This window comes from Kogia breviceps, chromosome X (assembly GCF_026419965.1).
Source record: "Kogia breviceps isolate mKogBre1 chromosome X, mKogBre1 haplotype 1, whole genome shotgun sequence".
NCBI classification, from domain to species: Eukaryota; Metazoa; Chordata; class Mammalia; order Artiodactyla; family Physeteridae; genus Kogia; species Kogia breviceps.
In genome coordinates, this window is record NC_081330.1 from 67,573,591 (window position 1) to 67,600,230 (window position 26,640).

Consider the following 26,640-nt stretch of genomic DNA (forward strand, 5'->3'; position numbering starts at 1 on the left):
TTCCTGAAATTGATATCTCATTTCTTAGCATTGTGGTCAAAAAGATACCTGATATGATTTCAATTTTCTTAAATTTACAAGGGCTTGATTTGTGACCCAATATATGATTTATCCTGGAGAATGTTCCATGAGCAGTTGAGATTAATGTGTATTCTGTTTTTTTTGGATGGAATGTCTTATAAATATCAATTAAGTCCATCTTGTTTAATGAATCATTTAAAGCTTGTGTTTCCTTATTTATTTTCATTTTGGATGATCTGTCCATTGGTGAAATTGGGGTGTTAAAGTTCCCTACTATGATTGTGTTAATGTTGGTTTACCCTTTTATGGCTGTTTTTGCCTTATGTATTGAGGTGCTCCTATGTTGGGTGCATAAATATTTACAATTGTTATATCTTCTTCATGGGTGGATCCCTTGATCATTATGTAGTGTCCTTCTTTGTCTCTTGTAATAGTCTTTATTTTAAAGTCTATTTTGTCTGATATGAGAATTGCTACTCCAGCTTTCTTCTGATTTCCATTTGCATGGAATATCTTTTTCCATCCCCTCACTTTCAGTCTGTATGTGTCCCTAGGTCTGAAGTGGGTGTCTTGTAGACAACATATATATGGGTCTTCTTTTTGTATCCATTCAGTCAGTCTGTGTCTTTTGGTTGGAGTATTTAATCCATTTACATTTAAGGTAATTATCCATATGTATTTTCCTATTCTCATTTTCTTAATTGTTTTGGGTTTGTTCTTGTAGCTCTTTTCCTTCTCTTGTGTTTCCTGCCTAGAGAATTTCCTTTAGCATTTGTTGTAAAGCTGGTTTGCTGGTGCTGAATTCTCTTAGCATTTGCTTGTCTGTAAAAGTTTTATTTTCTCCATCAAATCTGAATGACATCTTCGCCTGGTTGAGTAATCTTGGTTGTAGGTTTTTCTCCTTCATCACTTAAAATATGTCCTGCCACTCCCGTCTGGCTTGCAGAGTTTCTGCTGAAAGATCAGCTATTAACCTTATGGGGATTCCCTTGTGTGTTATTTGTTGTTTTTCCCTTGCTGCTTTTAATATTTTTTCTTTGTATTTAATTTTTGATAGTTTGATTAATATGTTTCTTGGTGTTTTTCTCCTTGGATTTATGCTGTATGGGACTCTCTGTGCTTCCTGGATTTGAATAACTATTTCCTTTCCCATATTAGGGAAGTTTTAAACTATAATCTCTTCAAATATTTTCTCAGTCCCTTTCTTTTTCTCTTCTTCTTGTGGGACCCCTATAATTCGAATGTTGGTGAATTTAATGTTGTCCCAGAGGTCTCTGAGACTGTCCTCAGTTCTTTTCATTCTTTTTTCTTTATTTTGCTTGGCAGTAGTTATTTCCACTATTTTATCTTCCAGGTCACTTATCCGTTCTTCTGCCTCAGTTATTCTGCTATTGATCCCTTCTAGATAACTTTTAATTTTATTTATTGTGTTGTCCCTCATTGTTTGTTTGCTCTTTAGTTCTTCTAGGTATTTGTTAAACGTTTCTTGTATTTTCTCTATTCTATTTCCAAGAGTTTGGATCATCTTTAGTCTCATTATTTTGAATTATTTTTCAGGTAGACTGCCTATTTCCTCTTCATTTGTTAGGTCAGGTGGGTTTTTACCTTGCTCCTTCATCTGCTATGTGTTTTTCTGTCTTCTCATTTTGCTTAACTTACTGCATTTGGGGTTTCCTTTTCGCAGGCTGCAGGTTCATAGTTTCCATTGTTTTTGGTGTCTGTCCTCAGTGGCTAATGTTGGTTCAGTGGGTTGTATAGGCTTTCTGGTGGAGGGGACTAGTGCCTGTTTTCTGGTGGATGAGGCTGGATCTTGTCTTTCTGGTGGGCAGGTCCATGTCTGGTGCTGTGTTTTGGGGGTGTCTGTAGCCTTATTAGGATTTTAGGCAGTCTCTCTGCTAATGGCTGGAGCTGTGTTCCTGTCTTGCTAGTTGTTTGGCATACGGTGTCCAGCACTGTAGCTTGCTGGTCACTGAGTGAAGCTGGATCTTGATGTTTAGATGGAGATCTCTGGGAGATTTTTGTTGTTTGATATTACATGGAGCTGGGAGGTCTCTTGTGGACCAGTGTCCTGAAGTTGGCTCACCCACCTCAGAGGCACAGCCCTGTTGCCTGGCTAGAGCACCAAGAGCCTTTCATCCACACGGCTCAGAATAAAAGGGAGCAAAAATAGAAATAAATAAATAAATAAAGAACGAAACATAAAATAAAATATTATTAAATTAAAAAATAATTATTAAGAAAAAAATTTTAAAAAGTAAAAAAAACCAAAACATAATTTAAAGATAGAACCCTAGGACAAGTGGTAAAAGCAAAGCTATAGAGACAAAATCACACACAGAAACATAAACATACACACTCACAAAAAGAGAAAAGGTGACAAAAAAGTATATCTTTGCTCCCAAAGTCCACCTCCTCAATTTGGGATGATTTGTTGTTTATTCATGTATTCCACAGATGCAGGGTACATCACCTTGATTGTGGAGATTTAATCTGCTGCTCCTGAGACTGCTGGGAGAAATTTCCCTTTCCCTTCTGTGTTTGCACAGCTCCTGTGGTTCAGCTTCGGATTTGGACCCGTCTCTGCATGTAGGTCGCCTGAGGGCGTCTGCTCTTTGCTCAGACATGATGGGGTTAAGGGACCAGCTGCTTCGGGGGCTCTGGCTCCCTCAGGCAGGGGGAAGGGAGGGTTACGGTGTGTAGGGTGAGCCTGCGGCGTCAGAGGCCAGCGTGACGTTGCAACAGCCTGAGGTGTGCTGTGCATTCTCCCAGAGAAACTGTCCCTGGATCACGGGACCCTGGCAGTGGTGGGCTGCACAGGCTCCCGGGAGGGGAGGTGTGGATAGTGACCTGTGCTTGCACACAGGCTTCTTGTTGGTGGCAGCAGCAGCCTTAGCATCCCATGCCCATCTCTGGGGTCCTCTCTGATAGCCGTGGCTCACGCCCGTCTCTGGAGCTCCTATAAGTGGCGCTCTTAATCCCCTCTCCTCATGTACCAGGAAACAAAGAGGGAAGAAAATGTCTCCTGCCTCTTTGGCAGGTCTATACATTTTCCCGGACTCCCTCCCGGCTAACTGTGGTGCACTAGCCCCTTCAGGCTGTGTTACGCAGCCAATCTCAGTCCTCTCCCTGCATCTGACTAAAGCCCGAGCCTCAGCTCCCAGCCCCCGCCTACCCCAGCGGGTGAGCAGGCAAGGCTCTCGGGCTGGTGAATGCTGGTCGGCACCGTTCCTCTGTGTGGAAATCTCTCTGCTTTGCCCTCCGCACCTCTGTTGCTACACTCTCCTCCGCAGCTCTGAAGCTTCCCCACTCCGCCACCTGTAGTTTCCACCCACAAAGGGGCTTCCTAGTATGTGGAAACCTTTCCTCCTTCACAGCTCCTTCCCACTGGTGCAAGTCCCGTCCCTATTCTTTTGTCTGTGTTTTTTTTCTTTTTTCTTTTGCCCTACCCAGGTCCGTGGGGGAGTTTCTTGCCTTTTGGGAGGTCTGAGGTCTTCTGCCAGCGTTCAGTAGGTGTTCTGTAGAAGCTGTTCCACATGTAGATGTATTTCTGATGTAGTTTTAGAGAGGAAGGTGATCTCCGGGTCTTACTCTTCCTCCATCTTGAAGCTCCTCCTCCTGCTTTGTGATTTTGATGTCACATTTTATATCATTTATATTGTGTATCCCTTAACTGATTACCGGCACACCTCAGAAATATTGTGGGTTCAATTCCAGTAAAGTGAGTCACATGAATATTTTGGCATTCTAGTGCATATAAAAATTATGTGTAGGGCTTCCCTGGTGGCGTAGTGGTTGAGAGTCCGCCTGCCGATGCAGGGGACATGGGTTCATGCCCCGGTCTGGGAAGATCCCACATGCCGCAGAGCGGCTAGGCCCATGAGCCATGGCCGCTGAGCCAGCACATCCGGAGCCTGTGCTCTGCAATGGGAGAGGCCAGAGCAGTGAGGGGCCTGCGTACCGCAAAAAAAAAAAAAAAAAAAAAAAAAAAAAAAAAATATATATATATATATATATATATATATATATATGTGTGTACACTATGCTGTAATCTATTAATTGTGCAATTGCACTATGCCTAAAAAATAATGTACATACCTTAATTAAAAATACTTTAGGGAATTCCCTGGCTGTGCAGTGATTAGGACTCAGTGCTTTCTCTTCAGGGGCCTGGGTTTGATCCCTGGTCGGGGAACTACGATCCTGTAAGCGTGTGGGACTGCCAAAAAAAACTTAGTAAATTACTAAAAAATGTTATCATCTTGATGAGGTGAATTGTAATCTGTTTGCTGGTGAGGAGTCTTGCTTCCATGTTGATGGCTGCTGACTCATCAGGGTGGTGCTTTCTGATAGCTGGGGTGGCTGTGGCAATTTCATAAAATAAGACAACAATGAAGTTTGCTACATCAGTTGGCTCTTCCTATCATGAACGATTTCTCTGTAGCATGTAATGCTGTTCCTATCCAGGAAGTTTTCAATTGACTTTGCCCAGATCCATGAGAAGAATGACTATCTATGGCATCTATAGCCTTACAAAATATACTTCTTTTTTTTAATATGTGATTTTTTTTAAACATCTTTATTGGAGTATAATTGCTTTACAGTGGTGTGTTAGTTTCTGCTTTATAACAAAGTGAATCAGTTATACATATACATATGTTCCCATATCTCTTCCCTCTTCTGTCTCCCTCCCTCTCACTCTCCCTATCTCACCCCTCTAGGTGGTGACAAAGCACTGAGCTGATCTCCCTGTGTATGCGGCTGCTTCCCACTAGCTATCTATTTTACGTTTGATAGTGTATATATATCCATGCCACTCTCTCACTTTGTCACAGCTTACCCTTCCCCCTCCCCATATCTTTAAGTCCATTCTCTAGTAGGTCTGCATCTTATTCCCGTATTTGGCCCTAGGTTCTTCATGACCATTTCTTTTTTTTTCTTAGATTCCATAATAGATGTGTTGGAATATGGTATTTCTTTTTTACTTTCTGACTTACTTCACTCTGTATGACAGACTCTATGTCCATCTACCTCACTAAAAAAAAATCTCAATTTTGTTTCTTTTTATGGCTGAGTAATATTCCAATGTATATATGTGCCACATCTTCTTTATCCATTCATCTCTCGATGGACACTTAGGTTGCTTCCATGTCCTGGCTATTGTAAATAGAGCTGCAAGGAACATTTTGTTACAAGACTCTTTCTTTTTTTTTTTTTTTTTCGGTATGCGGGCCTCTCACTGTTGTGGCCTCTCCCGTTGCGGAGCACAGGCTCCGGACGCGCAGGCCTAGCGGCCATGGCTCACGGGCTTAGTTGCTCCGTGGCATGTGGGATCTTCCCGGACCAGGGCATGAACCCGTCTCTCCTGCATCGGCAGGCGGATTCTCAACCACTGCGCCACCAGGGAAGCCCAAGACTCTTTCTGAATCATGGTTTTCTCAGGGTATATGCCCAGTAGTAGGATTGCTGGGTCATATGGTAGTTCTATTTTTATTTTTTTAAGGAACCTCCATACTGTTCTTCATAGTGGCTGTATCAATTTACATTCCCACCAACAGTGCAAGAGGGTTCCCCTTTCTCCACACCCTCTCCAGCATTTATTGTTCGTAGATTTTTTGATGATGGCCATTCTGACCAGTGTGAGATGATATCTCATTGTAGTTTTGATTTGCATTTCTCTAAGGATTAATGATGTCGAGCATTCTTTCATGTGTTTGTTGGCCATCTGTATATCTTCTTTGGATAAATGTCTATTTAGGGCTTCTGACCATGTTTGGATTGGGTTGTTTGTTTTTTTGATATTGAGCTGCATGAGCTGCTTGTAAATCTTGGAGATTAATCCTTCATCAGTTGCTTCATTCGCAAATATATTCTCCCATTCTGAGGGTTGTCTTTTTGCCTTGTTTATGGGTTCCTTTGCTGTGCAAAAGCTATTAAGTTTCATTAGGTCCCATTTGTTTTTTGTTTTTGTTTTTATTTCCATTTCTCTAGGAGGTGGGTCAAAAAGTATCTTGCTGTGATTTATGTCATAGAATGTTCTGCCTATGTTTTCCTCTAAGAGTTTGATAGTGTCTAACCTTACATTTAGGTCTTTAATCCATTTTGAGTTTATTTTTGTGTATGGTGTTAGGGAGTGTTCTAATTTCTTATTTTTACATGTACCTGTCCAGTTTTCCGAGCACCACTTATTGAAGATGCTGTCTTTTCCATACTGTATATTCTTGTCTCCTTTTTCAAAGATAAGGTGACCATACGTGCATGGCCTTATCTCTGGGCTTTCGATCCTGTTCCATTGATCTATATTTCTGTTTTTGTGCCAGTACCATACTGTCATTATTACGGTAGCTTTGTAGTATATTCTGAAGTCAGGGAGTTGATTCCTCCAGCTCCATTTTTTGTTCTGAAGATAACTTTGGCTCTTATGGGTCTTTTTTGTTTCCATACAAATTGTGAAATTTTTTGTTCTAGTTCTGTGAAAAATGCTGGTGGTAGTTTGATAGCGATTGCATTGAATCTGTAGATTGCTTTGGGTAATAGAGTCATTTTCACAATGTTGATTCTTCCAAGCCAAGAACATGGTATATCTCTCCATCTATTTGTATCATCATTAATTTCTTTCATCAGTGTCTTATAATTTTCTGCATACAGGTATTTTGTCTCCTTAGGTAGGTTTATTCCTAGATATTTTATTCTTTTTGTTGCAATGGTAAATGGCAGTGTTTTTTTAATTTCACTTTAAGATTTTTCATCATTAGTGTATAGGAATGTCAGAGATTTCTGTGCATTAATTTTGTATCTTGCTACTTTACCAAACTCATTGATTAGCTCCAGTCGTTTTCTGGTAGCATCTTTAGGATTCTCTATGTATAGTATCATGTCATCTGCAAAGAGTGACGGCTTTTCTTCTTGTTTTCCGAGTTGGATTCCTTTTATTTCTTTTTCTTCTCTGATTCCTGTGGCTAAAACTTCCAATACTATGTTGAATGATAGTGATGAGAATGGGTAATCTTGTCTTGTTCCTGATCTTAGTGGAAGTGGTTTCAGTTTTTCACGATTGAGGATGATGTTGGCTGTGGGTTTGTCATATATGGCCTTTATTATGTTGAGGAAAGTTCCCTATATGTCTACTTTCTGCAGGGTTTTTATCATAAATGGGTGTTGGATTTTGTCAAAAGCTTTCTCTGCATCTATTGAGATCATCATACGGTTTTTCACCTTCAGTTTGTTGATATGGTGTATCATGTTGATTGATTTGCATATATTGAAGAATCCTTGTATTCCTGGAATAAACCCCACTTGATCATAGTGTATGATCCCTTTAATGTGTTGTTGGATTCTGTTTGCTAGTATTTTGTTGAGGATTTTTGCATCTATGTTCATCAGTGATATTGGCCTGTAGTTTTCTTTCTTTGTGAAGTCTTTGTCTGGTTTTGGTATCAGGGTGATGGTGGCCTCCTCAAATGAGTTTGGGAGAGTTCCTCCCTCTGCTATCTTTTGGAAGAGTTTGAGAAGGATAGGTGTTAGCTCTTCTTTAAATGATTGAATTCACCTGTGAATCTATTTGGTCCTGTGCTTTTGTTTGTTGGAAGATTTTTAGTCACAGGTTCAATTTCAGTGCTTCTGATTGGTGTGTTCATATTTTCTATTTCTTCCTGGTTCAGTCTTGGCAGGTTGTGCTTTTCTAAGAATTGTGCATTTTTTCCAGGTTGTCCATTTTATTGGCATAGTGTTGCTTGTAGTAATCTCTCATGATCCTTTGTATTTTTGCAGTGTCAGTTATTATGTCTCTTTTTTCATTTCTAATTCTATTGATTTGAGTCTTCTCCCTTTTTTTCTTGATGAATCTGGCTAATGGTTTATCAATTTTGTTTATCTTCTCAAGGAACCAGCTTTTAGTTTTATTGATCTTTGCTATTGTTTTCTTTGTTTCTATTTCACAAAATATATTTCTTAAATTATAATACTTGAGAGTTGAAGTGACTCCTTGATCCATGGCTGCAGAAAGGATGTTGTGTTAGCAGGCTTAAAAACAATATTATCTCATTGTACTCTCCATCAGAGCTCTTGAGTCACTGAGAGCCGTAATATTTAGAAATTACTGTCAATGTGCTTAAGCATTTCTAACTTTTGATTTAAAGCGAGAAAAGAGCGACTCCCCTTTCATTTGAACACTTAGAGGCCATTGTAACGTTCTAATTGGCCTAATTTCAATATTGTTACCCCTCAGGGAATAGGGAGGCGCCAGGTGAGGTAGATAGATGAAGGAATGGCTGGTTGTTGGAGCATTCAGGATGCACACATTTATCGAGTAACTTCACCATCTTATATAGGCACTGTTGGTACTGCCCCCAAATGACTACAATAGTAACATCAAAGATAACTGATTGGATCACCATCATCAATATAATAATGAAAAAGTTTGAAATATTGAGAGAATTATCAAAATGTGACATAGAGACATGAAATGAACAAATGCTTTTGGAGAAATAGTGCCAATAAGCTTGCTCTAATGCAGTATTGCCACAAACCTTCAATTTGTAAAAAACGCATTATCTGTGAAGCACAGTAAAGCAAAAGACAATAAAACAAGGTATGCCTGCCTGTATAATCACCATGTTCCATGTTAGATCCTCAGAACTTCCTCATCTTATAACTGCAAGTTTTTACTCTTTGACCAACAATATAAGTGTCCATGAATGCATGAATGGGTAAAGAAAATGTGGTATAACTGTAAAATGGAATATTATTCAGCTATGAGAAAGAAAGTAATTCTTCCATTCATGACAAATGGATGGACCTGGTGGGCATTATGTTGAGTGAAATAAACCAGACATGGAAAAACAAATACTGTATGATATTGCTTATATGTGAGATCTAAAAAAATTGAACTCACAGAACCAGAGTAGAATGGTGGTTGCCCGAGGCTGTGGGTGGGGAAAATGAGAGATGGGGGACTTTCAATGTTAAAAGTGAAAATGTCTTGGGGCTATTTGCCCTAAATCAAGTTGCCCTAAAAGTACCAACCCTGTTAGCAGATATGGTGACAGGGCCTGAGGAATGCTTTACAACGCTTTGGTTTAGATGAAAGTGAAATGTTGTCCCTAATTGGGATAGGAGAAAATCATTCAGAAAGGAAGCCAGAAAGAAAAAGTTCTGAGGGATACTGGGCAATTAAAGTCATTGTCAAGATGTTGGTGAATGAGAAACTGTCAAGGATGACAAGGAATATCTTCTGGTTGTAAATGTGGACCTTATAAGTGATAATTCATAGAAGATAAAATTTTTGGAAGCAGCAGCAGTTTTGCTTCAGAGCATAAGGACTGCTCATGCAAACTAGGAGATGGGGAAGAATTATATTCCTGGCTCTCTGAGTGTAGAACTAGATTAGTGGCTCACTCCATTTTGAGGCTGACAGAGGTTATCACACCTAGATCTGAAATGGTCAATTGAAGTTAAATTTCCTTTAGGACCTGTGATCAAGATAAGGCATTAATGCGAATGTTTACAAAATACCTAGAGTGTGTTAGGGATAAAATGATAAACAGGATTGATGTGAACTTTACCTCTATGGCAGGTAATCATTTAAATGCTACAAGAGAAGTATGGGGCCTCAGAGAGAATACAGGAGAGACACCCAACATACTTTGTGAATCTGGGAAAGCTTTCCAAAGGAAATGAAGTCGAAGCATAGGCCTGGAGGACAAATAAGGGTTATCTAGGTGATCAGATGGAGGACAGGCATCCCAGGCACAGGGAACAGCATGGTCAAAAACAAGGGAGAGAATATATGCATTTGAAGAATTATGGTATGGTCCAGTATAACTAGAGTAGGCTGTAATTCTCCAAGTGTGATACACCAACCATTTGCATCAGAGTTACATGGGCTGCTTCTTAAGAAAATGAAGAGTCCCAGACTTACTATATCTCTGTGGTGGGATCTGTAAATCTGCATTTCAATTTGTTTCCTTGGTGATTCTGTTGCACTATAATGTCCTATATAGTCTATATGGCAAGCTTCTATACATTCATATATCAAGAAAAATAATATGAATGTGAATGTGTGTGTGTGTGTGTGTGCGTGCGTGTATGTGTGTGTATTTAGGAGCTAAATAGAAGATTAGAGAGGGATTGAGATACCAAATTTTTGAAAGGATTTTCTCAAGTCTTTTTCATAAGTCAAAGGACCTTTCCTAAGGCCAAGACCTCTAGGGCTCAGCCACTGCAGGCCTCTCTGCTGGGCTGAGGTGATCAATATCTAGGTATACTTGTAATCCATTTAGGGCACACTGGTTGGGAAGCTCTGCTGTTGACCATGAAAAGGAGTACAGACTTTGTTTAATAGGCAATGGAGATCCACTGAAAGGTTTTAGGAAGAAAGTAACTTGAACTGATTTGTTGTTTAGAAAAATTATTCACTTTACAAGAGACTGGATTAGAGTGGGGGCAAGATTAAAGATGGGGAGATTTTTTAGGAGAATATTGCAATAGCTAAATTCTTCAATTATCTGGCCTGATAAATAAAAATGTATGGCTTTATTCCATGATTAGAGGTTAACAACACTCTCCTCATCCCCCTGTTTTCTTTATGCCTGATATAATCATGTACTGTCATGAGTATCAGGAGCTGCAAGGAAAAGATTTTGTTCCATATTTGAATTTAACTGATTATGATGGCAAACATTCTTTCTCACACCTGAAGTTTCTTAAATTGGAAATATAAGAAACTGAAGATAACAGAGGTCTTCCCTTATGGTTGGCACTGGGTTCTGTCCATGGGACCCCCTTCATTGAATGGGAGAGGTGAAATCAGAATCCCTGAGATGGAGTGCAAAATCAGAAGTCAGGAAGATGCCAATTGGTGCACAAACCTGAAGAAGCAGAAGTGTCAGAAGGCAAGAGATAGCTGGCAATGGGAAAAAAGTACCCAAGGTAAATGGAGCATATTCTGGCTGAATTTGTCCTGCTCTACCAGTTCCCTTGGGATTTATGGACACTGATTCCTTGCTTCTGTGGATGGTAACCCAGACTAAGGTAATCTCAAGGGAACAAAGGGATCTGCAGAGGGCAGTGGTATATGAACCTAGGGATTTGAAAAGCTACTTGTCTATGAAGCATTTCTAATTTGGGGAGCGACTGATTGATGTGGGGAGGAACCTGGTTCCTGGAGATGTGTGGTGTCATCTGACCTCCTGGAGCCTGCATGGCCTGCTCAGGGGCAGTCTTTCCACCCTAATTAAGACTTTTGCTGCAGGTAAAAGAAACAGCTGCTGCTATCCAGAGTAAATTAGTCACAAAGAAACCTGCTCCTCATTCTGTCTCCTGGCTTCCCATAAATGCCTGAAACCCAGCCTTGGAGTTGGTATGTACTTTTAATTATTTCAAGAGCTGGCATCGCTTGCCTCATAGTAAAAGTGTCATGAAATTACTGTAAGGTTGCATGAGTTTGAGTCATAAATCTTATTCACTTCAGCTACATCTCATACCTTAATTCACTAGAGTATAAAATGCCATTTACACTGGTTCATAGTTCACTTAATCATAATTAAATGACCTCAGAGGGCAGTAATTCGTTGAGGCGCTGGCTTTGATGTGACACAAATAACAAATTTGGTTTGCCATGTGGACAGGTTCCTCCACACTTTTACATTGGCCACGGACCTCATGGAGCATATAATGTTGGCTTTTTGGTGTGGGCATGTGCTCTGGTTACACGGAACATCTGGGCTACAGATGTGGTTGGAGGAACCAGCTAAATGGTCCCTTTTGGAATTTTGTTGCACCATCTTCAGGACCCTCTAGGACTTCCCTTGGTCCTTTCAGTTCTCCAAAAAATGAGTGTTTGCACAGTGTTAAGCCTAGATAAGAGATGATGAGGGCACTTCCTTTTTCACCTTCTCATGCTTGTGTTATTCTCTTTCTAAAATGACTAAGGGATCAGTGGCTCAAGGGCTTTCAGACTTTACCTCCAGGTGTAAGGGTCCCTAAGCTCATGTCCCTAATCAGGATGTGTTTCCTGGGATCCAGATCCTCAAGTCCAGCAGCTCTAGGTGTCGTTACCATTTGGACACTCCACTTAATTTGCACAAATTTGTTGTCTTCCCATCAAAATAGATTCCTCTTGTTTTCTCCATCATCGTCAGTGGCACTACCATCCTTGTGAGCTCCCAAGTTCTAACCCCTGAAGCTCTTGGTAAGTAGAATAGTTCCTCCAAACCCCAAAGATGTTTGTGCTCTAATATCAGAAGCTTTGAATATGTTGTTATGTGACAAAGAATTAAGGTTTCAGGAATTATTAAGGAATTAAAGTTGCTAATCAACTGACCTCTGGATGGAGAGAGTCTCCTAGATTACCTGGTGGGCCCAATGTAATCACAAGAGTCCTTAAAAGTGGAAGAAGGAAGTAAAGGGAGAGTAACAGGCAGATGTGATTAAGAACAAGAGATTCAGAGATGCAATGCTGCTGGCTTTGAAGGTGGAGGAAGAGGGTCATGAGGCAAGGAGTGTGGGTGGATTCTAGAAGCTGCAAAAGGCAAGGAAAAGTATTCTAGCCTAGAACCTCCAAAAAGGAAGGCAGGTGGTTGACACCTTGATGTTAGCTCAGTGAAACCCACATCAGACTTCGGACCAACAAACTGTAGGATAATACATATATGTTATTTTATTTATTTATTTTTTACGTCAGTATTGGAGTATAATTGCTTTACAGTGGTTTGTTAGTTTCTGCTGTATAACAAAGTGAATCAGCTATATGTATACATATAGCTCACATCCCTTCCCTCTTGCATCTCCCTCCCACCCTCCCTATCCCACCCCTCGAGGTGGTCACAAAGCACCAAGCTTATCTCCCTGTGCTATGCGGCTGTTTCCCACTAGTCATCTATTTTATATTTGGTAGTGTATTTATGTCCATGCCACTCTCTCACTTCACCCCAGCTTACCCTTCCCCCTCCCGTGTCCTCAACTCCATTCTCTAGGTCTATGTCTTTATTCCTGTCCTTACCCTAGGTGCTTCAGAACCTTTTTTTTTTTTTACATTCCATATATATGTGTTAGCATATGGTATTTGTTTTTCTCTTTCGGACTTCACTCTGTATGACAGTCTCTAGGTCCATCCACCTCACTACAAATAACTCAATTTCATTTCTTTTTATGGCTGAGTAATATTCCATTGTATATATGTGCCACATCTTTATTCATTCATCTGTTGATGAACATTTAGGTTGCTTCCATGCCCTGGCTATTGTAAATAGAGCTGCAAGGAACATTGTGGTACGTGACTCTTTTTGAATTATGGTTTTCTCAGGGTACATGCCCAGTAGTGGGATTGCTGGGTCATATGGTAGTTCTATTTTTATTTTTTTAAGGAACCTCCATACTGTTCTCCATAGTGGCTGTATCAATTTACATTCTCACCAACAGTGCAAGAGGGTTCCTTTTTCTCCACACCTGCTCCAGCATTTGTCATTTGTAGATTTTCTGAAGATGCCCATTCTAACTGGTGTGAAGTGATACCTCATTGTAGTTTTTATTTGCATTTCTCTAATGGTTAGTGATGGTGAGCACCCTTTCATGTGTTTGTTGGCCATCTGTATATCTTCTTGGGAGAAATGTCTATGTAGGTCTTCTGCCCATTTTGGATTGGGTATTTTGTTTTTTGATATTGAGCTGCCTGAGCTGCTTGTAAATTTTGGAGATTCATCCTTTGTCAGTTGCTTCATTTGAAAATATTTTCTCCCATTCTGAGGATTGTCTTTTCATCTTGTTTATGGTTTCCTTTGCTGTGCAAAAGGTTTTAAGTTTTATTAGGTGCCCCTTTCTTTATTTCTGTTTTTATTTCCATTTCTCTAGGAGGTGGTTCAATAAGGATCTTGCTGTGATTTATGTCATAGAGTGTTCTACCTGTGTTTTCCACTAAGAGTTTGATAGTGTCTGGCCTTACATTCAGCTATTTAACCCATTTTGAGTTTATTTTTGTGTATGGTGTTAGGGACTGTTCTAATTTCATTCTTTTACATGTAGCTGTTCAGTTTTCCCAGCACCATTTATTGAAGGGGCTATCTTTGCTCCATTATATATTATTGCCTCCTTTGTCAAAGATAAGTTGACCATATGTCTGTAGGTTTATCTCTGGGCTTTCTATCCTGTTCCACTGATCTATATTTCTGTTTTTGTGCCAGTACCATACTGTCGTGATTACTGAAGCTTTGTAGTAGAGTCTGACGTCAGGGAGCCTGATTCCTCCAGCTCTGTTTTTCTTTCTGAAGATTGTATTGGCTATTCAGGATCTTTTGTGGTTCCATACAAATTGTAAAATTTTTTGTTCTAGTTCTGTAAAAATGCCAGTGGTAGTTTGATAGGGATTGCATTGAATCTGTAGATTGCTTTGGGTAGCATAGTTATTTTCATAATGTTGATTGTTCCAATCCAGGAGCATGGTATGTCTTTCCATCTGTTTGTATAATCTTTGATTTCTTTCATCAGTGTCTTATAATTTTCTGCATACAGGTCTTTTGCCTCCTTAGGTAGGTTTATTCCTAGGTCTTTTATTCTTTTTGTTGCACTGGTAAGTGGGAGTGTTTCCTTAATTTGTGTTTCAGATTTTTCATCATTAGTGTACAGGAATGCAAGAGTTTTCTGTGCATTAATCTTGTATCCTGATACTTTATCAAATTCATTGATTAGCTCTAGTAGTTTTCTGGTAGCATCTTTAGGATTGTCTATGTATATTATCATGTCATCTGCAAAGAGTGACGGCTTTTCTTCTTCTTTTCCAAGTTGGATTCCTTTTATTTCTTTTTCTTCTCTGATTCCTGTGGCTAAAACTTCCAATACTGTGTTGAATGATAGTGATGAGAGTGGGTAACCTTGTCTTTTTCCTGATCTTACTGGAAATGGTTTCAGTTTTTCACGATTGAGGATGATGTTGGCTGTGGGTTTGTCATATATGGCCTTTATTATGTTGAGGAAATTTCCCTCTATGCCTACTTTCTGCAGGGTTTTTATCATAAATGGGTGTTGAATATTGTCAAAAGCTTTCTCTGCATCTATTGAGATGATCATATGGTTTTTCTCCTTCAATTTTTTAATATGGTGAATCACATTGATTGATTTGTGTATATTGAAGAATACTGGGATAAATCCCACTGGATCATGGTGTATGATCCTTTCAATGTGCTGTTGGATTCTGTTTGCTAGTATTTTGTTGAGGATTTTGGCATCTATGTTAATCAGTGATATTGGCCTGTAGTTTCCTTTTTTTGTGACGTCTTTGTCTGGTTTTGGTATCAGGGTGATGGTGGCCTTGTATAATGAGTTTGGGAGTCCTGTATTTTGGAAGAGTTTGAGAAGGATAGGTAAACATTCTCTAAATGTTTGAAAGAATTCGCCTGTGAAGCCACCTGTCTCTGGGCTTTTATTTGTTGGAAGGTTTTTAATGACAGTTTCAATTTCAATGCTTGTGATTGGTCTGTTCATATGTTCTATCTCTTCCTGGTCCAGTCTTGAAACATTGTACTTTTCTAATAATTTGTCCATTTTTCCTGGTTGTGCATTTTGTTGGCATAGCATTGCTTTTAGTAATCTCTTATGATCCTTTTATTTCTGTGGTATCAGTCGTTACTTCTTTTTCATTTCTAATTATGTTGATGTGAGTATTCTCCTTGTTTTTCTTGATGAGTCTGGCTAATGGTTTATGAATTTAGTTTATCTTTTCAAAGAACAACCTTTTAGTTTTATTGATCTTTGCTATTGTTTCCTTCATTTCTTTTTCATTTATTTCTAGTCTGATCTTTATGGTTTCTTTCTTTCTGATATTTTACGGTTTTTTTGTTCGTCTTTCTCTAATTGCTTTATGTGTAAGTTTCGGTGGTTTATTTGAGATATTTCTTGTTTCTTGTGGTACGATTTTATTGCTATAAACTTCCTTCTTAGAACTGTTTTTGCTGCATCCCATAGGTTTTGGGTCATCATGTCTTCTTTTTCTTCTTTTTTTCTTTTCTTATTTTTTTGAATTTTATTTTATTTTTTAATTGTTTTATGCATCATGGTCTTATTAGTTATCTATTTTATACATATTAGTGTATTTATGTCAATCCCAATCATCGTGTTTTCATTATGACTTGTTTCGAGGTAGTTTTTGATTTCCTCTTTGATTTCTTCAGTGATCTCTTGGTTGTTTAATAGTGTATTGTTTACCCTCCATTTGTTAGTATCTTTTACAGATTTTTTTCCTGTAATTGATATCTAGCCTCATAGTGTTGTGGTTGGAATAGATGGTTGATAGTATTTCAATCTTTTTAAATTTACTGAAGGTTGATTTTTGACCCAAGATGTGATCTATCTTGGAGAATGTTCTGTTTGCACTTGAGGAGAAAGTGTATTCTGTTGTTTTTGGATGGAATGTCCTAGAAATATCAATTAAGTTCATCTGCTCTAATGTGTCATTTAAAGCTTGTGTTTCTTTCTTTATTTTCTCTTTGGATGATCTGTCCATTGGTGAAAGTGAGGTGTTAAAGGTCCCCTACTATTATTGTGTTATTGCTGATTTCCCCTTTTATGGCTGGTAGCATCTGCCTTATGTATTAAGGTGCTCCTATGTTGGGTGCATAGGTTTTTACATTTGTTATACCTTTTTCTTGTATTGATGCCTTGATCATTATGTAGTGTCCTTCCTTGTCTCTTGCAATAGTTTTTATTTTAAAGTCTATATTGCCTGATATGAGTATCACTATTCCAGCTTTCCTTTGATTTCCATTTGCATGGAATATCATTTTCCATCCCCTCACTTTCAGTCTGTATGTGTCCCTAGGTCTGAAGTGGGTCTTTTGTAGACAGCATATATACGGGTCTTGTTTTGTATCCATTCAACCAATCTGTGTCTTTTGGTTGGGGCATTTAATCCATTTACATTTAAGGTAATTATTGATATGTATATACCTATTACCATTTTCTTAATTGTTTTTGGTTTGTTTTTGTACGTCTTTTCCTTCTCTTGTGTTTCCTGCCTAGAAAAGTTCCTTTAGCATTTGTTGTAAACATGGTTTGGTGCTGCTGGATTCTCTTAGCTTTTGCTTGTTTGTAAAGGTTTGGATTTCTCTGTCAAAACAATGACATCCTTGCTTTGTAGAGTAATCTTGGTTGTAGATTTTCCCTTTCATCATGTTAAATATATCCTGCCACTCCTTTCTGGCCTGCCGAGTTTCTGCTGAAAGGTAAGCTGGTAACCTTATAGGGATTCCCTTTTTATAAAAAATTAATTTATTTTCTTGTATTTATTTTTTTGGCTGTGCTTTGTCTTCATTGCTACACACGGACTTTGTCTAGTTATGGTGAGCAGGACCTACTCTTCATTGTGGTGTGAGGGCTTCTCACTGCGATGTCTTTACTTGTTGCAGAGCATGGGTTCTAGGCATGTAGGCTTCAGTGGTTGTGGCACACAGGCTAAGTAGTTGCTACTTGTGGACTCTAGAGCGCAGGCTCAGTAGTTGTGGCACATAGGCTTAGTTGCTCCGAGGTGTGGGATCTTACCAGACCAGGTATTGAACCTGTGCCCCCTGTATTGGCAGGCAGATTCTTAACCACTGTCCCACCAGGGAAGTCTCTGGGGATTCCCTTGTATGTTATTTGTTGCTTTTCCATTGTTGTTTTAAATATTTTCTCTTTGTATTTAATTTTTGTTAGTTTGATACGTATGTGTTTCAGCATGTTTCTCCTTGGGTTTATCCTGTAGGGCACTCTCTGTGCTTCCTGGTCTTGATTGAAAATTTCCTTTCCCACGTTGGGGAAGTTTTTGGCTATAGTCTCTTCAAATATTTTCTCAGACCCTTTCTTTTTTTCTTCTTCTTCTGGGACACATATAATTAGAATGTTGGTGAGCTTAATGTTGTCTCAGAAGTCTCTGAGTCTGTCCTCATTTTTTTCTTTCTTTTTTCTTTATTCTGTTCTGTGACAGTTATTTTCACTAGTCTGTCCTCCATCTTACTTATCTGTTCTTCTGCCTCAGTTATTCTGTCATTGATTCCATGTGGAGTAATTTTACTTTCAGTTATTGTATTGTTCATTATTATTTGTTTGCTCGTTATTTCCTCTAGGTCCTTTTAAAACATTTCTTGTATTTTCTCTATTCTGTTTCCGAGATTTTGGATCATCGTTACTGCCATTACTTTCAATTCTTTTTCAGGTAATTTGCCTATTTCCTCTTCATTTTTTTTTTGGTCTTGTGGGTTTTTATGTTGCTCCTTTGCTTGCAAGGTATTTCTCTATCTTATCATTTTGTTTAGTTTACAGTATTTGAAGTCTCCTTTCCCTAGGCTGTAGGGTTGTAGTTCCTCTTGCTTCTGTTGTCTGCCCCCAGTGATGAGGTTGGTCCAGTGACTTACATAGGCTTCCTGATGGGAGAGATTGGTGCCTGCGTTCTGGTGGGTGGAGCTGAGTCTTTTCCCTCTGATGAGCTGGGCCGTGTCAGGTGGTGTGTTTTGGGGAGTCTGTTAGCTTAATATGAGTTTAGGTAGTCTGTTTGCTGATGGGTGGGTTTGTGTTCCTGTCTTGTTTGTTGTTTGGTTGAGGTGTCTACCGCTGGGAGCTGCTGACATTTGGGTGGAGCTAGTTCTTGGTTAGTCTTTCCTGGGGCTGGGAATTCTCTCGTGGTCCAGAATCCTGTCTCCTTGCTCCCACTCCAGATCCTCAGGCCCAACTTCCCGTTGAGGAACCAAGACCCTGAAAGTCTCTTGTGTTGGCAATAAAGGGGATTAAAAAAGAAAGATTAACAAAACCCCAGACAAATGGTAAAAAGTAAAATCAAACAAACAGAAACAGAAACAAGGAACCTTGCACACATGCAAAAGAAACAAAAACTTAACCAAATAAATCAGAAAGGAAGAGAACAACCAACCAAGCCAAAGAACCCCAAAAGGAAATCAAAGAATTAAAAAGAAATCTGACAAAAGCACAGAACCAAAGAACAAAACCAAAGCAGAGTGCCAACTGAAGAATGAAGCAAAGAAAGAAAACAAATCAACAAAAATGATTTTAAAAAAGAAGAAAACAAGAAATGGGAAAGAAGACAGAACAACAGAAAAGCAATGTAGAAATAGAATTATAAGAAAAATAAAATAAAAAGTATAGTAAAGAAAAATAAAGGCAAGCAAAACCCCAGAGAAATGATAAAAATAAAATGAAACAAAGAAAAACAGAAACAAGGAAACACACACACAAGTAAACAAAACAAAAACAGAGCCAAATAAAACAAACAGCTAGAAAATATCCAGAAAAATAGAAGAACTCAAAACCGAAATCAAACAATTAGGATTAAAACTAACAAATACACGTATCCTCAAAACAAAATCAAAGCATTGTGCGAACTGAAGAATAAAGCAAGGAAACAGAACAAACTGATAAAAACGATTTAAAAAGTAATAATCATAGTAGAATAAAATAAAATAAAAAGGGAAGAAACACAAGACAGCAGAAAAGTAAAGCAGAAATGGAAATATATTAAAAAAGAAAAATATATGAAAGAAATAGAAGAAGAAAAAATAAGTGAAAAGAACACAGATAACAGAAAAGCAAAGTAAAAATAGAAATATTTAAAAAATAAAAATAAAAAATAAGTTATAAACATGGGGATCCCAAAAGACTAAATAAAAAAATACTAAAGCAATAATAACAAATAAACAAATAAAAAAAGAAAAAAATAGAAAGCTCTCCCCCAAAAAAGCCAGAACCAAAAACAGAATGAATCAAAATATAATAAAATTAATAGTAACAATTATATTTTCCTGGGGTCTCTGCTGTAAGTGTCCTTGCACACACCATGAGCCGCAGCCCACTTCTGCCTCTGGGCTGGTGCCTGGAACTGCTGTGGGCCCTATAGGGAGCACTCAGACTCTGGTCTGGCCCAATTCCTGTGTGTGCTTGCCCCCAAAGTCCACAGCTGCTGGAGCTAGACCATTTTCATTTGTAGGAACACTCATTGTCTACTCAGATATTCCATAGACACAGGGTCTACCTAGCTGGTTGTGGGGATTTAATCTGCAGCTTGTACAGCTGATGGAGAGATTTTCAATCTTCTTCATTAGTCGCCCCATCCCTGGGGCTCAGGTTTGGTTTTACCCTCACCTCTGTATGTGGTCCACCCACAGGAGTCTGGTCTTGAGTCTGCCTTGGAGCTCTTGGGTCTGCTCCTGTGAGGATAGGGTGCAGGCGTGGTATGACTGCTTGGATCATGGGAGTCCCAGTGGTGCCAAATGCACAGGGAAGCCAGCAGCCATTGGCACAAGAGATATGGCCCTAGTGAGGGTCTTTTGTCATGCCCAGCATAAAGTGTGTGAGGGCCAGCTCTGGCCAGGCTTTTTCTGGTGCCCAGCAGCAGGCATATGAGGGCCAGTCCTGAGAGGGCTTTTTTTTTTTAATTGCCCTGCAGCCGGCACATGAGGGCCAGCTCTGAGAGGGCTTGTTTTATTGCTCGGCAGCCAGTGGGCAAGAGCCAGCCTCAAGTCGGTTTCTTTTATTGTTGGTGACAGGCATCAGCATGTGGGGAGAGAGAGGTTACCATAGTAGCTCCTCCCCCTGTGTGTGACTCAGCAGTAGTGCCATACTTCCATGGCAGTCTGGCCTTCCTCTGTAGGCTTTCCCTGCTGTGGATTTCCTCCCCCTCAGTCCATCTCCCCACATCCAACAGCAGTTCTTGCTCCAGGCCTATTCTCCAATCCCTACGCACGAGCTCCCATCCTCCTTGCACACCTGTGAACACATGTCCCAGTCTGGGGCACGTAGGGCCATGGTACGGACCATCTGCATATTTCTCATTCTGTCCCGTCTGCCACAGACCGGCCACTTCACCCTCTTCTGACAGCCTCAAATGCTTCCCTTCTGTCCCAATGGATTTCCCAGTCAGAGAGGGGGTTTCCGCAAATTTGGGAATCTCTCTTCTGCTTCAGCTCCTCTGCCCCAGGGTGCAGGTCCTGTCCTGCTTCCTTTCCTCCTCCTTCTTCTTTCTTTTTTCTGTCATACCTAGTTATGCAGGTATTTTTATAGTCCTTTCCAGGGTTCAAGATCTTATGCTAGTTTTCAGTCGGTGTTCTGTGAGAATTGTTGCATCTATAGATATATTCCTGATACATCCTTGGAGAGAGATGAACCCATGTCCATCTACTCCACTGCCATCTTGAATCTCTCTTTCTTTTTGAAGGCTGAATAATATTACATTAGTGTGGTCCATTTCTTGCAATTTATGAACCAATATTGATACATTGTTATTAACTGAAATCCATAGTTTGTATTAAGGTTCACACTTTGTATTATAGAATTCCATGGGTTTTGACAAATGCATAATGTCATGTATGGATAAAGAAGATGTGGCACATATATACAATGGAATATTACTCAGCCATAAAAAGAAATGAAACTGAGTTATTTGTAGTGAGGTGGATGGACCTGGAGTCTGTCATACAGAGTGAAGTAAATCAGAAGGAGAAAAACAAATACCATATGCTAACACATATATATGGAATCTAAGAAAAAAAATGTCATGAAGAGACTAGGGGTAGGATGGGAATAAAACACAGACCTACTAGAGCATGGAGTTGAGGATATGGGGAGGGGGAAGGGTAAGCTATGACGAAGTGAGAGAGTGGCATGGATATATATATATACACTACCAAATGTTGGGTGGATAGCTAGTGGGAAGCAGCTGCATGGCACAGGGAGATCAGCTCAGTGGTTTGTGACCACCTAGAGGGGTGGGATAAGGAGGGTGGGAGGGAGGGAGATGCAAGAGGGAAGAGATTTGGGAACATATGTATATGTATAACTGATTCTTCACTTTGTTGTAAAGCAGAAACTAACACACCATTGTAAAGCAATTATACTCCAATAAAGATATTTTTTTAAAAAGAAAAAAAATAGTTTCACTGCCCTAAAAATCCCTTTTGCTTCACCTATTCATCCCTCCCTCCTCCCCCAATCCCTGGCAACCACTGATCTTTTTACCATCTCCCTAGTTTTGCTTTTTTGCAGAATGTTATATACTTGAAATCATACAGTATGTAGCCTTTCCAGATGGGCTTCTTTCACTTAGAAATATGCATTTAAGTTTCCCTTTCCCTTTTTTTGGCATTTGGCATCACAAGCAGGCCAGAGGCAGACCTGAGTATAGCCTCAGGGACTTCTCCCACTTGGGATTTCTGCTAGGCATTGTTTTTGGAAGACTTTTGAATAGTTTTTCATGAGGAACCCAGACAGGATGGGAAAATAAGCAGACAGTAATGCCAGACACTGGATGTGTCTGCCTAAATTCTAAATAACAGCCATGGTAGATTGTTTAAGTAATTGTTCCTAATGAGTCATGCCTCTTGGGATCTATACACTTTTATGGTTCCTTCCCACATTGATGCTTCGCCAATTATCTTGCTTTGGCCATTGGAATATTAGCAAACGTGACACAAACGGAAGCTTGAAAAATCCTTGTGATGTGTGGTTGCCATCTCTTGCTCCAGGGAACTCTTCTGCCACCATCTGAAATATACCACGCTTTGAGGATGAGAGAGCTTGAGGATGAGTGATGATAATGAGAAGCCCATCTGACAGGCAGTGCCCACTGCCACACATATGAGGAAGGACATTTTAGACTCTCTAGCCCCAGCTGAGCTATTTGATAGCTATAGCCACATGAGTGACCCAAGAAGATCCAACAGAAACAACACCCTGCTAAGTCCAGCCCAAATTCCTGATTCCCAACTTTTGTGAACGTAATTAAATGGTTGCTTTAAAAAAAAATTATTAATTAATTAATTTTGGCGGGTGTTGGGTCTTTGTTTCTGTGCGAGGGCTCTCTCTAGTTGCAGCAAGTGGGGGCCACTCTTCATCGTGGTGTGCAGGCCTCCCACTGTAGCAGCCCCTCTTGTCGCGGATCACAGGCTCCAGACGCACAGGCTCAGTAGTTGTGGCTCACAGGCCTAGTTGCTCAGCGGCATGTGGGATCTTCCCAGACCAGGGCTCGAACCCGTGTCCCCTGCATTGGCAGGCAGATTCTCAACCACTGCACCACCAGGGAAGCCCTAAATGGTTGCTTTTTGTTACTAAGTTTTGAGGTGATTTGTTACATAGCAATAAATAATTGCTACAATAGCTATCTAAATTTGAGTTACCTGTTATGGGTCATTGATTAAAACTGGTCTGCCTGTAAATGTGCTGCCAGAACCTGTCTGAGTATACAGAGAAGGTAATTAAACACTGAGGGAACCAAAAATTTACATTCTTTTGAAACTAGGAAATGCTGTTCTTAAAGATGTCTAATTTTTTTGACTCTGAAAATATCTTCCTGCTAATTTGTTTTGTAACTCTTTAGTCATTTGATTTAAATCTCTATAAATTCTCCCTCCCCACTTTAAAGAAACATCCTGTCAAATACCCTTCTCCTAGGCAGCTGGTGATAGTTCCAAGTTCCCTTAGTATTAATATGGTTTTCCCAGAGATGGCCACATCACGTGTACACTCACCTGCATGGTACTGACTTTGTGTCTATGACAACAAGGTTGTTTGTTTTTGCCAACTTTAAAAAAAACCCTACATCTTTTAGATATTGTCATTTAAAGTTCTAATTATAATTATTTGTAGCTAGTGTCTTTCTGCTTTCAAGTGAGGGCAGTACTATAGCATAGCAGTTAAAAGAACACACCTTAGAGTCAGACTTCATGGATTTTTATTACAGCTCCCCTACTTACTAGCTGTGTGACTTTGGACTAGTTATTTAACTTCATTGTCCTTCAATTTCCTCACCTGTAAAATGAGCTTTATAACTTATCTCCTAAGGCTGAGATGATTAAAAATATATAATTTACATAAAGCACTTATAATAGTGCCTAGCATATATTCCCAATCAATATTAGCTGTTTGTTATTATGTAATATGGACAGGATCTCAAAGCCTCAAGGCAGCTTCCTGCTGGACCAGGCTTCTCTTAGAGAGAACTTTTAAAAATTAGGTAAGTATTTATTAAGACCCTATATGGGCAAAAACCTCTGCTAGGGGTTTGAAAACAGAGCTTTTGTAGGGAGTATGACCACCAGACGTTCTGTTTGTATGCCAAGGCCACTGTTGAATTAGTCAGTGGATGTGTCATTATAGATTATTTGCTATGGGTCTGCTGTGGACAATATGGAAAATCACTTCATGCTACCCTTTCCCTCCAGATGTTTCCAGGAAAAATTAAATAACTGACAAAAGTTTTCTTTTTAATTGTTTGATTTCATTCTTGGGTTCTTTTGTTTGTCTGGTTGTTCTCTTGCCTTTTGTTTTATTTGGTTCTATTTTTGTTTATGTGTGTGCATGTTTCCTTGTTTCTGTTGGTTTGATTTTAGTTTTTACCATTGGTCTGGGGTTTCGTTAGTGTTTTTTTTCTTTTTAAATCCTCTTTATTGCCAGGACAAGTGACTTGCAGGGTCTTGGTTCCTTGACAGGAAGTCGGGACTGAGGCTCTGGAGTGGGAGTACTGAAGCCAGGATGCTGGACCAAGAGAGAATTCCTGGCCCCAAGGAAGATTAACCAAGACCCAGCTCCATCCAACTGCCAGCAGCTCCCAGCGGTGAACACCTCAACCAAACAACAGCAAGACAGGAACACAAACCCACTCATCAGCAAACAGACTACCTAAAGTCATAGTAAGCTAACAGACTCCCTAAAACACACCACCTGACACAGCCCTGCTCATCAGAGGGAAAATAATCAGCTCCACCCACCAGAAAGCAGGCACCAGTTTCTCCCATCAGGAAGCCTACACAAGCCACTGGACACACCTCACCACCTGGGTCAGAGAACAGAAGCAAGAGGAACTATAACCCTGTAACCTAGGGAAAGGAGACTTCAAATACTGTAAACTAGACAAAATGATAAGACAGAGAAACATCTTGCAGGCAAAGGAGCAAGATAAAACCCCAAAAGACTGAATAAATGAAGAAGAAATAGGCAAATTACCTGAAAAAGAATTCACAGTAATTATAGTAAAGATGATCCAAAATCTCAGAAACAGAATAGGGAAAATACAAGAAATGTTTAACAAAACCTAGAGGAACTAAACAGCAAACAAACAGTAATGAAAAATAAGATAACTGAAATGAAAAATAGGAAGGAATCAAAAGCAGAATAACTGAGGCAGAACGGATAAGTGAGCAGGAAGACGGAATGGTGGAAATAACTGTCACAGAACAGAATAAAGAAAAAAGAATGAAAAGAAATGAGCACAGTCTCAGAGACCTCTGGGATATTAAGCACACCAACATTTAAATGATAGGTGTACCAGAAGAAGAAGAAAAAAAGAAAGAGTCTGAGAAAATATTTGAAGAGATTATAGTGAAAATTTCCCCAGCTTGGGAAAGGAAATAGTCAAGTCCAGGAAGGAGAGAGAGTCCCATACAGGATAAAGCCAAGGAGAAACATGCCAGGACACATATTAATCAAGCTAACAAAATTTAATACAAAGAAAAAATATTAAAAACAGCAGGGGAAAGGCAAAAATAACATACAAGGGAATCCCCAGGGACTTTCCTGGTGGCACAGTGGTTTAGAATCAACCTGTCAATGCAGAAAGTATGGGTTCCACCCCTGGTCTGGGAAGATGCCACATACCTCGGAGCAACTAAGCCTGTGTGCCAAAACTAAATGAGCCAGTGTGCCACAACTACTGAAACCCAGGTGCCTAGAGCCTGTGCTCCACAACAACAGAAACCACTGCAATGAGAAGCCCATGCACCACAATGAAGAGTAGTCAATTCTCACCATAGCTAGAAAAAAACCCATGAACAGGAATGAAGACCCAAAGCAGGCAAAAAATAAACAAAATAAAATTAAAACATTTTAAAAAGGGAATCCCTGTAAGTTACCAGCTGATCTTTCAGTAGAAACTTGGCAGGCCAGAAGGGCATGGCAGGATATATTTAAACTGATGAAAGGGAAAAACCTACAACCAAGATTACTCTACACAGCACGGATGTCATTCAGGTTCGACAGAGAAATCAAAAGCTTTACAGACAAGCAAAAGTTAAGAGAATTCAGCACCACCAAACCATGTCTACAACAAATGCTAAAGGAACTTTTCTAGGCAGGAAACATGAGAGAAGGAAAAGATCTACAAAAAAAAAAAAAAAAAAACCCAAAACAATTGAGAAAATGGTAATAGAAACATACATATCAATAATTACCTTAAATCTTAAAGGATTAAATGCCCCAACCAAAAGACACACACTGGCTGAACAGATACAAAACAAGACCTGTATATATGCTGTCTACAAGAGACCCACTTCAGACCTAGGGACAAATACACACAGAAAGTGAGGGGATGGAAAAAAGATATTCCATGCAAATGGAAATGAAAAGAAAGGTGGAGTAGCAATTCTCATAACAGCAAAATAGACTTTAAAATAGAGACTATTGCAAGAGACAAGGAAGGACCCTACATAACAATCAAGGGATCAATACAAGAAGAAGGTATAACAATTGTAAATATCTATGCAACCAATATAGGAGCACCTTAATACATAAGGCAAAGGCTAACAGCCATAAAAGGGGAAATAAACAGTAACACTATAATAGTAGGGGACCTTAACACCTCACTTTCACCAATGGACAGCA